Genomic DNA, 14486 nt, shown 5'->3' with positions numbered 1-14486 from the left:
ACAATGCTCTGCATACAGTAAGCGCTTAATAAATATGATAGAATGAATGAATGAATGAATGACAGGGACTGTGTCCAACTTGATCATCTTGTATCTACCACAGTGCTTAGTACAGTACTTGGCACAGAGTAAGGACTTAACAAATGCCATTATTATTTATTAAAGCAACGGAAGTGAAGGTCACATTTTCTGCCCTTTAGGACAGTGGTAGTAATAATAATAATAATGATATTAAGCGCTTACCATGTGCTGGGCACTATACTAAGAACTGGAGTGGATACAAGCAAATAGGGTAGGACACAGGCCCTGTCCCGTGTAGGGATCACAGTCTAAATTCCCATTTTGCAGATGAGGTAACTGAGGCCCAGAGAACTGAAGTGACTTGTTCAAGGTCATACAGCAGACAAGTGGAAGAGCCAAGGCTAGAACCCATGATCTTAGGACTCACAGGCCCATGCTCTATCCATTGTGCCATGCTGCTTCTCCTTAGTACAGTGCTAAGTGTTTTGTACAGTGTTCTGCACACAGTAAACACTCAATCAATGCCATTGATTGATTGCTTGATTGCTTCAGGAGTTGAAAATCTAATAGGGGAGATCAGTGGTGTGGCCTAGTGGAAAGACCGTGGGCTTGGGAGTTAGAGATTGTGGGTCCTAATCCTGGCTCCACCACTTGTCTGCTGTGTGACCTTGGGCAAGCCACTTAACTTCTCTGTACCTCAGTTACCTCATCTGTAAAATGGGGATTAAGACTGTGAGTCCCACGTGGGACAACCTGATTACCTTGTATCTACCCCAGCACTTAGAACAGTGCTTGGCACTTAGCACTAAACAAATACCATCATTGTTTTATTAGTATTTTATTATTAAAATTGTCCAGTAGGAAATAAAGGAAGCACATAGATCCCAACAGATTGTAAAGTCCTTGAAGGTAGGGATCATGTCTACCAATTCTATTCTATAGTACTCTTAAGCGCTCAGTACAGTACTCTGAACACAGTAAACACTCAAATATCACCACCTGTTGATACAAATGACAAAATAAGCAAACAATTCAATAAGTACAGATAATAAATCAATAAACAGCATGATGAGTGCTATGTGACAGTTGGGATGGAATGATCAAGGATGTGGAGATCAGTAACTGCCTCTTGGAGGAGATGGATTTTTCCGAGGCTTTGAAGGTGAGAAGGGATGTGGTCTAGTGGATTTGAGGGAGAACGGTGTTCCTTTCAGATTGGAAGGGCTGATCTGTGAAATATCCTCAACGAAGAACCTGCAGAACACAGATTTTTCTGACCATGCTCTATGCATTAGGCCATGCTGCTTCTCTAATAATTTAGAGAATTAGAATTAGAATTCCCTCCTTTTATGGCTCTTCGAAGGACTTCGCCTGATCTACGATTCATAGCACAAAATGTGCCAATCTGTCGCTAAACAAACAGCAAGCATCCCACCTGCCAAAGTTTGAGTTGAATGTGGAAAATGTGGTTAGGAAGGAGAATTGCCCATCAGAAAAATGACTAAAACCCACATAGGCTGGTATTGGTCATCCTCTCCCAATCCCATTTTCTATACAATAGCAGGTTGGCAGTGGCGTTGTCAAGCTCAGGCAAGAAGTCCCCTCTTCTGGCCTTGCCTTTTCTCATCTCATGGATCCTCTCCTTGGAAAATCATCACTTCGGGGCAGAAAAAATGAGGAGAGGGTGCATACTTTTCCAGTTCATTTTCAGATCCTTCATCAATTTCGAGGACTGAGATCAGAACCAGGTTGGTATTGAACTGAAAGAAGTAGCATGGCCTAATGGACAGAGCATGGACACGGGTTTAGTACAGTGATCTGCACACAGTAAGTACTCAATAAATACAATTAAAATGAGACTGAATGACCTGGGTTCTAGTCCTGGAGTTGTCTATTGTGTGACTTTAAGCCAGTCACTTTTCTCTGCACCAATTACTTCAACTGTAAAATGGGGATTAAGATTGCGAGCCCTATGTGGGACATGGACTATAACCAACCTGATTATCTTGTATCTGCCCCAGCACTTAGTACTCCAGCACATCCAAGGGGTTGGATGTGCTTAACTGGGGTTAACCGGGGTTGTGTCCACCCCAGTGCTTAACAAAAACCTTAAAAAACCCCATCAAAAAACAGAGCCTTGTTCAAGTTGGATTTTTTCACTGGTGCTTCAGTGTTAATTTACAAACAAAATCATGAGAGGCAGGTGGAGCAGCAGAGAGCCCTGAATTGTTGGGATAAGCTTCTTCTGCCTTCTCAGCTTCCTGTTCCCCTGTGGCTGACAGGATGCAATGGTCTCTGTTCTCTCTGGTGAGTTTGCCTCAGTGGGCCTAGGTTGTCTGCTTACTGCTAGTTGGGGCACAGGCAGGTCACATTAGAAGCTGTAGGCTGGTGGCCTAGGAGAGGCTGTGATACCAAGTCCATCTGTTGTGTAAGGTTTTAGCCTCCCATTGAAAATCTGGGCAAAGCCTCATCTCAGCACTTCTAACGGAACTCCTGGACTTTTGCGTTGATGCACTAATCTCCGAATCTTTCTATGGCTTCTGTTTTCTCTTCAAGAAAGCCAGGATAAACACACATGGCTATGAAAAGGAAGCAAGCCAGCTCTGCCCCTATGCTAGACGTTCACGTCTGTAAAGGGATCATTCCAATTTCTGGTATTTTACCCAAGTCTTTGTTAACTGCTCCTTGAAGCTGGAGTCCCAGGTGCCAATGTCCTGGGCACCTTCATTAGCATTCAAAGCATCAGTCAGAGTGTGTCTGTTTGGGATGTTCAGATATGGTGTCTTCTCTTTCTCGTATTTTGAATGTCCTTCCATTGAAGGGAGAGAGTGTGTGTGTGTGTGTGTGTGTGTCTGTGTGTTCTTTCATATGAGATATAGGGACCAAGTGAGACCCTTGGAGAAGCAGTAGAAAAACACATCTCTGCTTCCTCTTTCATAACTCCTACACAACCAAATCTGCTTTTGTATTTCTCCTTTTCTGTCTGGAGCCTCTTTCTTCTTCCCTCCCCGTGTAAGAAAGAACCCTATGTCCTAGAGGATTTTATACCGGAGACAATTGATAACACTTCCAAAGATTTGCTAAACCAAACAGAATGGTTTTGAAGGGGTTTGCTACCATAGTGCTAAGTTCGAGAAAGAATTACCTTTCTGATGGGTATAATGGAGAAAGGCAGAGACAGGTAATGGAAAAGGTCACTCTCTAGAGTCCTACATAGAGGAAGAGGAGTAGATTAAATGACATCTCCCCCTCTAGACAATAAGGTCGCTGACTTCCCAAGCGCTTAGTACAGTGCTCTGCACACAGTAAGTGCTCAATAAATATGATTGAATGAATGTGGACAGGGTTCATAGCTACCAACTTTTGTACTGTACTCTCCCACGCCCGTATAACGGTGTCCTGCACGCAATAAATACTCAATAAATACCATTCATCAATTGATTGAGGTTCTGGGATTTTCTAGTACAATTAGATTAAAATTAAGTAAAGTACAATTATCTTGGCGTTTGGAAGATTAATGCGGTGAGGGGTCCATGTGGTTAGAGATGGGCAGATGTGTTTGCTTCAGACCAGTTGAATTTTAGGATGGAGGGTGGTTGAATGAATAGCTCGAAAGACCTGAAGTCCCATATCTCTCTTCTCCAAGGACACTCAGGATAGTAAGAAAACTGAAGTATGCCTTTGATTCATTCATTCGATCATATTTATTGAGCACTTACTGTGTGCAGAGCACTGTACAAGTTGGCAACATATGTTAGCTGCAACAAGTATGCAGACCTGAAACATTGTGAAAATCTTATTCTGATAGTCCTGACTTAGCCAAAAAGACTTGTAACAAAAAGCCAAACAAGGATCAGAATAGATCAAGAGATGCCAAACAGTGGTGTTACTGGAGCAGTCTGTACTTGCTAAATTAGTAATGCTAAGCATCCTTTTGTGGGAGGAAGAGCAAGACTGCCACCCTGTCTTACAGGAGAGGAAACTAAAGCCCAGAGAGGTTGAAGGATTGCCTAAAGAAACACAGAGAAAGCCATGCAAACAGGGAAATTGGGCCTAAAGCAGCAGACAAGGGTACCCAGGCCCCATTGGGCCAGGCTACCTTTATTTTCATTGATTCCCTGAATCTGATTCAGCTGAGCCTGGTCCCTCAATCAATCAATGACCATTTTTTGGGAACATACTCCCAAAGCTACGTACTTTGGGAACGTAACTAAAGGAGAAGTTAGAAACTAAAGTAAATAACAGATAGGTACATAAGTACTGGTGAGGAAAGGGTGGGTACCTATCAAATGCTTAAAGAGGACAGATCCAAGTGCAGAGGGATGCAGAAGGGAGAGGGAGCAGGGGAGATGAGGACTTTGTCAGGAAAGGTCTCTTGGAGGAGATGTGATTTTAATAAGGCTTTAAAAGGTGGGGAGAGTGGTGGTCTGTCTTATATGAAATGGGAGGGAGTTCCAGGTCAGAGGCAAGGAGTCGGTGATGAGATAGATGAGATCGAGGTACAATGAGCAAGTCAGCATTTAAGATTTAGTAACAGAATGAATATGTTGTTGTGGACAGGGAATGCGATGATGATGATGATATTTGTTAAGCGTTTACTTGTGCCAAGCACTGTTCTAAGCGCTGGGGTAGATACAAGGTAATCAGGTTGCCCCACGTGGGGCTCACAGTCTTAATCCCCATTTTACAGATGAGGTAACTGAGGCACAGAAAAGTTAAGTGACTTGCCCAAAGTCACACAGCTGATGTGACAGAGTCAGGATTAGAACCCACAACCTCTGACTCCCAAGCCTCTTTCCACTAAGCCACTACCAATGCTGTTATATTGTTTTATTGTACCCTCCCAAGTGCCTGGTATAGTGCTCTGCACCCAGCGAGCACTCAATAAATACGATTGATGATTGACTGTGAGCCCACTGTTGGGTAGGGACTGTCTCTATATGTTGCCGACTTGTACTTCCCAAGCGCTTAGTACAGTGCTCTGCACACAGTAAGTGCTCAATAAATACGATTGATTGATTGATTGACTGATTGATTGATTGACATGCGGGTTGGATAAGAGAGTTATGTCCAGGATAATGTCAATATTTTGGGCTTGGGAGACAGAAAGGATAGAGAGGCTGTCTAAAGTGATGAGAAAATCAAGGGGAGGACAGGGTTTAGGTGGAAAACAACCAGTCAATCTATCATATTTATTGAGTTCATACTGTGTACAGAGCACTGTACAGAGAAGCAGCGTGGCTCAGTGGAAAGAGCACGGGCTTTGGTGTCAGAGGTCATGGGTTCAAGTCCCAGCTCCACCAATTGTTAGCTGTGTGACTCTGGGCAAGTCACTTCACTTCTCTGTGCCTCAGTGACCTCATCTGTAAAATGGGGATGAAGACTGTGAGCACCCCGTAGGACAACCTGCTCATCTTGTAACCTCCCCAGTGCTTAGAACAGTGCTTTGCACATAGTAAGTGCTTAATTAATGTCATTATTATTATTATTATTATTATGAAGAACATGGGAGACTACGTAACAGAGTTGATAGGTACATTCCCTGTTCACAGCAAGCTTGCAGTCTAGAGGGACAAGAAGATGGAGTTCTCTTATGGACATATTACGTTTGAGGTGTTGGCAGGCATCTATGTAGATATGTACTAAAGGCAGGAAAAAATATAAAAATGTAGAGGAGAGAGGTCAGGGATGGAGATGGAGATTTGGGTATCATCTGCATAGAGATAGTTGAAACCATAGGAGTGAAAAAGTCCTCTAAGGAAATGGGTGTAGCTGGAGAATAGAAGGGGATTCAGAACAAGACTTTAAATCTCCTGCAAGAGATCTTCCCCAACTAAGCCCTCATCTTCCCTAATCTCTCTCCCTTCTGCATCGCTTATGCACTTGGATCTGTACCCTTTAAACACTCGATATTCACCTCCCCCTCTCCCCTACACTTATTACATATCTGTAATTTATTTTAATGTTATGTTTCCACCTCTAGACTGTGAGCTCCTTTTGGGCAGGGAACATGCCTCCAAACTTTGCTGTATTGTACCCTCCCAAATGCTTAATATCATGCTTGGCCTATAGAAACCACATAACGAATGCCATTATTATTTATTTATACAATATATGCGCAAACCACATTTTCTGCCCTTCAGGAACAGTGGTAGTACAGTGCTAAGTGCTTAGTACAGCCTTCTGTATCCAGTAAGCACTCAAAAAATTCCACTGATTGACTGATTGATTTCCCAAAGGCCTGTCCCTCCACCATCCCCACCCAGACTCTTGGAGTTTCCAATCCCAAGGAATGTTGGGGTTGGGAGACTGGGACCAACGAAAACAAGATTTTGGCTTCAGAGGGTGGGTGACCTCATCTGCCTGCTTCTACTCCTGAGACCCCTCCATGTCTTCTGGAAGACATATCACCTGGAGGAAGCCAGTTGTGCCTTTGGCTCTGGGCTAGCATCGCAGTCTGCGGCTGCAAAGAGCTCAGAGTTTGTCTTGGCATCGTAGGCTGTTTTGGCACAGCAAGGGGAAAAACAATCAAAGCTTCAGTAATGCAGAGTCAACTTCCCGGTAGTAGTATTTATGAAGTACCTACTGTGTGCACAGCTCTGCACTAAGCTCCAGGAAAGAATATGCGGGTGAGAATCAGACAAGGTTCCTGGCCTCAAGGAGTTACAATCTAAGGGTAAAAGATGGGTAGAGGGAACTGGAGTTAGATGCGTAAGGAAAAATGGAGGAATAAGAACACAAAAACAGCATTACAGATGACAAGGATAAATACAAAGACTAAAAACAAAAAGCAGACGTTTGCCTCCCCCTCTAAACTGTAAGCTCATTGTGGGCAGGAAACATGTCTATCAACTTTATTATATTATTCATTCATTCATTCATTCAATCATATTTATTGAGTGCTTACTGCATGCAGAGCACTGTACTAAGCGCTTGGGAAGTACAAGTCAGCAACATACAGAGACTATGCCTACTCAACAACGGGCTCACAGTCTAGAAAGGGGAGGTGTCAAAACCGTCAGAATAAATGGAATTACAGGTATACACACATCATTAACAAAACAGAGTGGTAAATATGTACAAGTAAAATAGAGTAATAAATCTGTACAAATATATGCAAGTGCTGTGGGGAGGGGAAGGAGGTAGGGCAGGGGGGATAGGGAGGGGAGGAGGAAAGGAAAAAAGGAGATCAGTTTGGGAAGGCCTCCTGGAGGAGGAGTTCTCAGTAGGGCTTTACAGGGAGGAAGAGAGTTAGTTTGGCAGATGTGTGGAGGGAGGGCATTCCAGGCCAGAGGTAGGATGTGGGCCAGGGGTCGATGGCGGGACAGGCGAGAATGAGGCCCAGTGAGGAAGTTAGCAGCAGAGGAGTGGAGGGTGAGGGCTGGGCTGGAGAAGGAGAGAAGGGAGGTGAGGTAGGAGGGGACGAGGTGACGGAGAGCATTGAAGCCAAGAGTGAGGAGATTTTGCTTGATTTGTAGGTTGACAGGCAACAACTGGACATTTTTGAGGAGGAAAGTGACATGCCCAGAGCATTTCTGTACAAAGATAATCCGGGCAGTAGAGTGAAGTATGGACAGAAGCGGGGAGAGACAGGCGGATGGGAGATCAGAGAGGAGGTTGATGCAATAATCCAGTTAGGAAAGGATGAGAGATTGAACCAGCAAGGTAGTGGTTTGGATGAGAGGAAAGGGCAGATCATGGCGATTTTGTGGAGGTGAGACTGGCAGGTTTTGGTGATGGATTGGGTGTGTGGGGTGAATGCGAGAGCGGAGTCGAGGATGACACCAAGGTTGCGGGCTTGTGAAACTGGAAGGAAGGTAGTGTCATCTACAGTGATGGGAAAGTCAGGGAGAGGACAGGGTTTGAGAGGGAAGATAAGGAGCTCACTCTTGGACATACTGAGTTTTAGATGGCGGGGAGACATCCAGATGGAGATGTCCTGAAGGCAGGAGGAGATGCGAGCCTGGAGGGAGGGAGAGAGAGCAGGGGCAGAGATGTAGATTTGGGTATCATCAGCATAAAGATGATAATTGAAGCCTACTCTCCCAAGTTCTTAGTACAGTGCTCTGCACCTAATAAGTGCTCAATAAATGTGATTGATTGTGCAGTGGCTAGAGCAGCAGAGTTTTAGGTACTTCGAGGCTCAGATTCTAAAAGCCACAACCACAGGCACGCAGAAACTGCAACTGCAATCTTCCAACATTTAACACAGTGAAGACGATACCCGGCGGCTGGTTCTGTTCTTCCTGACATATTAGCAGCAGGCAATCAAGGCCTCAAAGTGACACCCCCCAGCTGCCCCGGAGTGGGGGAGGTGAAGCTTATTGGCGAAGCAGTTCAGAGGTCTGGGAGGTGGGAGGCCCAGGCTGCTACTACTGGTGTCTCCTCTTGCCAGGAAATCTCCCATGTCAGGATCTGCCCAATGTCAGGACTCTCCTTCTAGTATCCGAGGCTGTTGTAGCACCAGCCAGGAGGTGCAAAGAAGTGGCTAGAACAAGGGCCCCTGGGTCAGAAAGACCTGGGTTCTAATTCCGCTTCACCTCTTGTCTGCTCTGTGACCTTGGGCAAGTCACCTCACTTCTCTGTGCCTCAGCTACCTCAGCTATACAATGGGGATTAAGACTGTAAACCCCATGTGGGATATGGACTGTGTCCAGCCTGAATAGTTGTATCTACCCCAGCAATTAGTGTCTGGCACATAGTAAAAAATACCATAAAAGCAAAACCAAAAACTTTGCTGGGCTGGCTTGGTGTTAGGATATCGAGCTCTCTCTGTTCTCACTTAACTTCTCTGTGTCTCAGTTACCTCATCTGTAAAATGGGGATTAAGACTGTGAGCCCCCCGTGAGACCACTTGATCACCTTGTAACCTCCCCAGTGCTTAGAACAGTGTTTTGCAAATAGTAAGCACTTAATAAATGCCATTATTATTATTATTATTATCCCCTCTCAGCAGCCCATTCAATAATAACAGTGGTATTTGTTAAGCCTTTACTGTGTGCCAAGCATTGTACTAAGCTCGGGGATTGAAACAAGAGAATCAGGTTAGACACAGTCCCACGGGAGGTTCATAGTCTAAGCAGGAGGGAGAACAGGAATTTAATCTTCATTTTACAGATGAGAAAACTGAGCTACAGAGACCACAAATCACTTGCCCGTCTCCCAAGACACAAGTGGCAGAGCTGGAATTAGAACCCAAGTCTTCTGACTCCCAGGGCTGAGCTCTTTCCATTAGGCTACACTGCTTTCAGGGAAAAGACTGATTCATGCCTGGTCCCAGAGGAAAGAATACAAATTTCTTTACCTTACTGGGAGAGGGGTGGACCTGTACCATATGGTGAGCAAAAGGATGTAGAATAGAAAATCTCTACACTATAACAGCAGTATTAAAGGAAATGTGACTTCCAGAATTAGTGTGGGTGGTGGAATAAACAGCTGGGGGCTGTTTCCTAATTTCCATGGCAGGAGGAGACTTCCTGGAAGAGGAAGAATTTGGCCAAGAGTTTCCCGGATAGTAAGCCAAAATAGGGAAGCAGCATGGCCTAGTGGATTGAGCATGGGCCTGTGAATCAGAAGGACCTGGGTTCTCTGCCACTTGCCTGCTTTGTGACTTTGGACAAGTCATTTAACTTCTCTGTGCCTCACCTCATCTGTAAAATGGGGATTACATCACATTAGTGCCTGGCACATAATAAGTGCTTAACAAATACCATAAAAACAAAACGAAAAACTGTCCCTGTGTGGGACGGGGACTGCGTCCAACCTAATTAGCTTGTCTCTCCCCCAGTGCTTAGAACAGTGCTTGACTCATAATAAGTGCTTAACAAGCGAAGCAGCAGGGCTTAGTGGAAAGAGCACAGGCTTGGGAGTCAGAGGTTGTGGGTTCTAATCCCGGCTCCGCCACTTGTCTGCTGTGTGACCTTGGGCAAGCTACTTAACTTCTCTGGGCCTCAGTTACCTTCCCTGTGAAATGGGGATTAAGATGTGGGACAACCTGCTTACGTTGTATCTACCCCAGAGCTTAGAACCGTTTTAGGCACATAGTAAGCACTTAACAAATATTATTATTACGATTATTATTACTCCCACCTTCTGCCACCCAACACACTCCAGGGAAGATCAGCTCTGCTTCATATGTGGGAGGAGTGTTGGGGAGTCATTTTCCTGGCCAACTGCCTGCTCCATCTTGTCTTCTCTTCAAAAACCTGGACAAGAGACCTTGCACCTCAGCAGCCTGGTTAATGACTCTCTCTGTGAAGGGTGCCGATTCCCCCAGTAACTCAGTTCGAATGAAATTTAATGTCTCATAGCTTCATCTTGCTGATCTTTTTGAAGGTAGCCGTGGGGGTATTTATTCGGCTATTATGGGTGTGCAAAGCCCCATGAAAAGAATACACGGTCGAGCATTAGTTCTGGTCTTGGCCCTCAAGAAGCTCACAGTTTAAGAACAAAAAGTGGGGAAGAGGTTGGCAACAGACAAAGAAAGATGAAGCATTAAAACCCCAAAACAATGTGAGACAAGAAAGACGATAATTTCAAGTGCAGAAGGTCACTGTGGGTAGAGGAGCAGAGCTTCAGGCTCCTTGCACCTCAGTCCAACGAGGACAAGTCACAACCTCAGTCACAGGCACGGCCTTCCCAGGGCTCTTAAAGTGGAGAAGTCCTCATCAATTAATGGTATTTATTGAGTGCATACTCTGTATAGAGCACTGAACTAAATGTTTGGGATAGTACAGTACAACAGAATTAGCCTCATGATGCCATTTCCTCCCTCTCCTAGGGCTGAGCAGGGGCTTTTGGGAGCCCTAATAGCCAGGGAGAGGGCAGCTTCCCTCCCACACAGCAGACTCTGGCAGTCCAGGGGAAGGGGACTCAGCCTTGGGCTAATAATGCTGTTACTGGACATTGTCCTGGGGTTTGTAGGGATGGAGCTAGAGTGATGGGGTGGAAGGGGAAGCCAAGCTATATGCTCTTCCTGCACTGAGGGCCAGCTCTAGTTGGATGTCACGTTGACCCTTCAAACTTCACATGCAAAGACAGAACTCCTCAACTCTTGAACCAGATTGGTGGGGATCAAGGAGAGAGTTGCGGAAGTGGAGACAGTAGGTGTAGATAACTAGCTCAAGGAGTTTGGAGAGAAATGGTAGAAGGGAGATGTTCATCAATCATCAGTGGTGCTATACTAGGTGACTGGGAGAGTATAACACAGAGTTGGAAGGCACATTCCCTGCTCACACAAAGTTTGTGGGGGGGTAATGGAGGGGGCCATGGGGTCAAGAGAAGTTTTTTCTTAAGAATAGGGGATACATGAGCATGTTTGAAAGTAGTGGAAAATGAATGGTTCAAGAATTGCAGTCAGGGAAAGAAGAAGGGAGGAGACAAATGTTATGATAAGACAATAGCAATAATAATGTGTGGCATTTATGAAGAACTTACTATGTTCCAGGCATTGTACTAAGTGCTGGGGTGGAGACAAGCAAATAGGGTTGGACACAGTTCCCATCCCATATGGGGCTCACAGATTAAATCCCCATTTTACAGATGAGGTAAATGAGGCACAGAGAAGTGAAGTGACTTGCCCAAGGCCACACAGCAGTGAAGTTGCAGACCTGGGATTAGAACCCAAGAGATGCAAAGGGATGGGGCGGGTGGAGACGATAGATTTTGAGAGGAGGCAGAGACTGCTGGGAAGGTTGGGAGAGTTGATCTGGCTTAATTTCTATTTATTCTGATGACAACTGTCCACGTGTTTTGTTTTGTTCTCTGTCTCCCCCTTCTAGACTGTGAGCCCACTGTTGGGTAGGGACCGTCTCTATATGTTGCCAACTTGTACTTCCCAAGCGCTTAGTACAGTGCGCTGCACACAGTAAGCGCTCAATAAATACGATTGATTGATTGATTGATTGAGAGTCAAAGAGCAGGTAGGAGGAGGGAGGGACTGGAGAGCATCAGGGGAGATTTTAGGGAGAATCTGTCTGACGATTTCAATTTTATCAATGAAATACGTGGTCGGATCACAAGACGGGTATGGGTTGGAGAAAGGGGAAAGGAACTTTGAGGAGGGAGTTAAATGTCGGGAATAGCTGGGGCAGGCAGTGGGCATGGGAATCAATGAGGATGGAGATTATTGTTGTCTGTTGGAGGAGAGGGCCTAACTAAAGCAGGGGAGGATGCATTTGAAATAAATATAGTCAGCCTGGTGTCTGGATTTCTGCCAGCATTCCACAGCTTGTGCACAGGACCTGAAGAAGTCTATCGTGCAGGTGATCCAGGATTGTGGGTTAGTGGGATGTGGTTGGTGGAGGGACAGGGGAGCAAGAGAGTTCATTCATTCATTCAATCATATTTATTGAGCGCTTACTGTGTGCAGAGCACTGTACTAAGCGCTTGGGAAGTACAAGTTGGCAACATATAGAGCTGGCCCCTACCCAACAACGGGCCACAGTCTAGAAGGGGGAGACAGATAACAAAAAAAAACATGTGGACAGTTGTCAAGTCATCAGAATAAATAGAAATAAAGCTAGATGCACATCATTAACAAAATAAATAGAATTGAGTTCAGTGGAGTGGGCAGGGTTGAGGGTGGCAGTTTGGGCATCAAGAGAAGGTAATTTTTGGTAGGGAGATCTAAGTGGTGCAAGATGACTTCCAAAAAATTGGAGTGGATCAAAAGATAGGAAGTCTCTGGTGGAACAGGACAGATTTTCTGGGATGAAATGTGAGGAAGAAGAGGCTAGTGAGGCGGTTGTGGTCAGAAAGAGTTAAGAGTTAAGAGTTCAGGGAGTTAAGAAGTGCTTTGAAGCTAGAGGAAAATAATGACTGTGGTATTTATTATTAATAATAATTTTGGTATTTGTTAAGCGCTTACTATGTGTAAAGCCCTGTTCTAAGCACTGGGGAGGATACAAGGTGATCAGGTTGTCCCATGTGGGGCTCACAATCTTAATCCCCATGTTACAGATGAGGTAATGGAGGCATAGAGAAGTTGTGACTTGTCCAAAGTCATACAGCTGACAAGCAGTGGAGTCTGGATTTGAACCCATGACCTCTGACTCCCAAGCCCGGGCTCTTTCCACAAAGCCACGCTGATTCTCTAATAATGATGGCATTTATTAAACGCTTACTATGTGCAGAGCACTGTTCTAAGCGCTGGGGAGGTTACAAGGTGATCAGGTTGTCCCATGGGGGGCTCACAGTCTTAATCCCCATTTTACAGATGAGGTAACTGAGGCCCAGAGAAGTGAAGTGACTTGCCCAAAGTCACACAGCTGATAATTGGCGGAGCTGGGATTTGAACCCATGACCTCTAACTCCAAAGCCCGTGCTCTTTCCACTGAGCCATGCTGCTTCTCATTTTATTAAGCACTTACTATTTGCCAAGGAGTTTACTAAGCACTGGGCTGTCTCACATGGGGCTCACAGTCTAAGAGGGAGGTAGATCGGTTGATTTATCCCCATTTCACAGGTGAAGGAACTGAGGCACAGATAAATTGGGTGAATTACCCATGTTTTCACAGCAGGCAAGGGGCGGGGCTGGGACTCAAACCTGACTTTTCTGAGTCTCAGCCCCAGTCTCTTTCCACAGGTCCACAGGGCAACAAACATCCTTGTATTGTAGAAAATACTATTATCATCATCATCAATCGTATTTATTGAGCGCTTACTATGTGCAGAGCACTGTACTAAGCGCTTGGGAAGTACAAATTGGCAACATATACAGACAGTCCCTACCCAACAGTGGGCTCACCTCAGTTCCATGAGACTGTAAGGAGGAAGGGAACTACTGCAGGGTAGCAGCGTTGTCAAGTGGAGAGAGAGCTCTGGCCTGGGCAAGCCCCCTCCCCATCCCCCCCACCTTACCTCCTTCCCCTCCCCACAGCACCTGTATATATGTATATATGTTTGTATGTATTTATTACCCTATTTATTTATTTATTTATTTTATTTTTAAATATTTATACTATTTATTTTATTTTGTTAATATGCTCTGTCTTGTTGTCTGTCTCCCCCTTCTAGACTGTGAGCCCGCTGTTTGGTAGGGACCGTCTCTATATGTTGCCAACTTGTACTTCCCAAGCGCTTAGTACAGTGCTCTGCACACAGTAAGTGCTCAATAAAGATGATTGATTGAATGAATGAATGAGGACCTGGGTTCTTCTGGCTCAGTGGAACGAGCCCGGGCTTTGGAATCAGAGGTCATGGGTTCAAATCCCGGCTCCGCCAACTGTCAGCTGTGTGACTTTGGGCAAGTCACTTAACTTCTCTGTGCCTCAGTTACGTCATCTGTAAAATGGGGATTAAAACTGTGAGCCCCCCGTGGGGCAACCTGATCACCTTGTATCCTCCCCAGCACTTAGAACTGTGCTTTGTACATAGTAAGCGCTTAAAAATACCATCATTATTATTATTATTATTCTAATGCCAGCTCTGCCACTTGTCTACTGCGTGACCTTGGGCAAGTCATT

Source organism: Tachyglossus aculeatus, chromosome 3 (assembly GCF_015852505.1).
Source record: "Tachyglossus aculeatus isolate mTacAcu1 chromosome 3, mTacAcu1.pri, whole genome shotgun sequence".
In the NCBI taxonomy this organism is placed as follows: Eukaryota; Metazoa; Chordata; class Mammalia; order Monotremata; family Tachyglossidae; genus Tachyglossus; species Tachyglossus aculeatus.
This window is presented reverse-complemented; position numbering follows the sequence as displayed.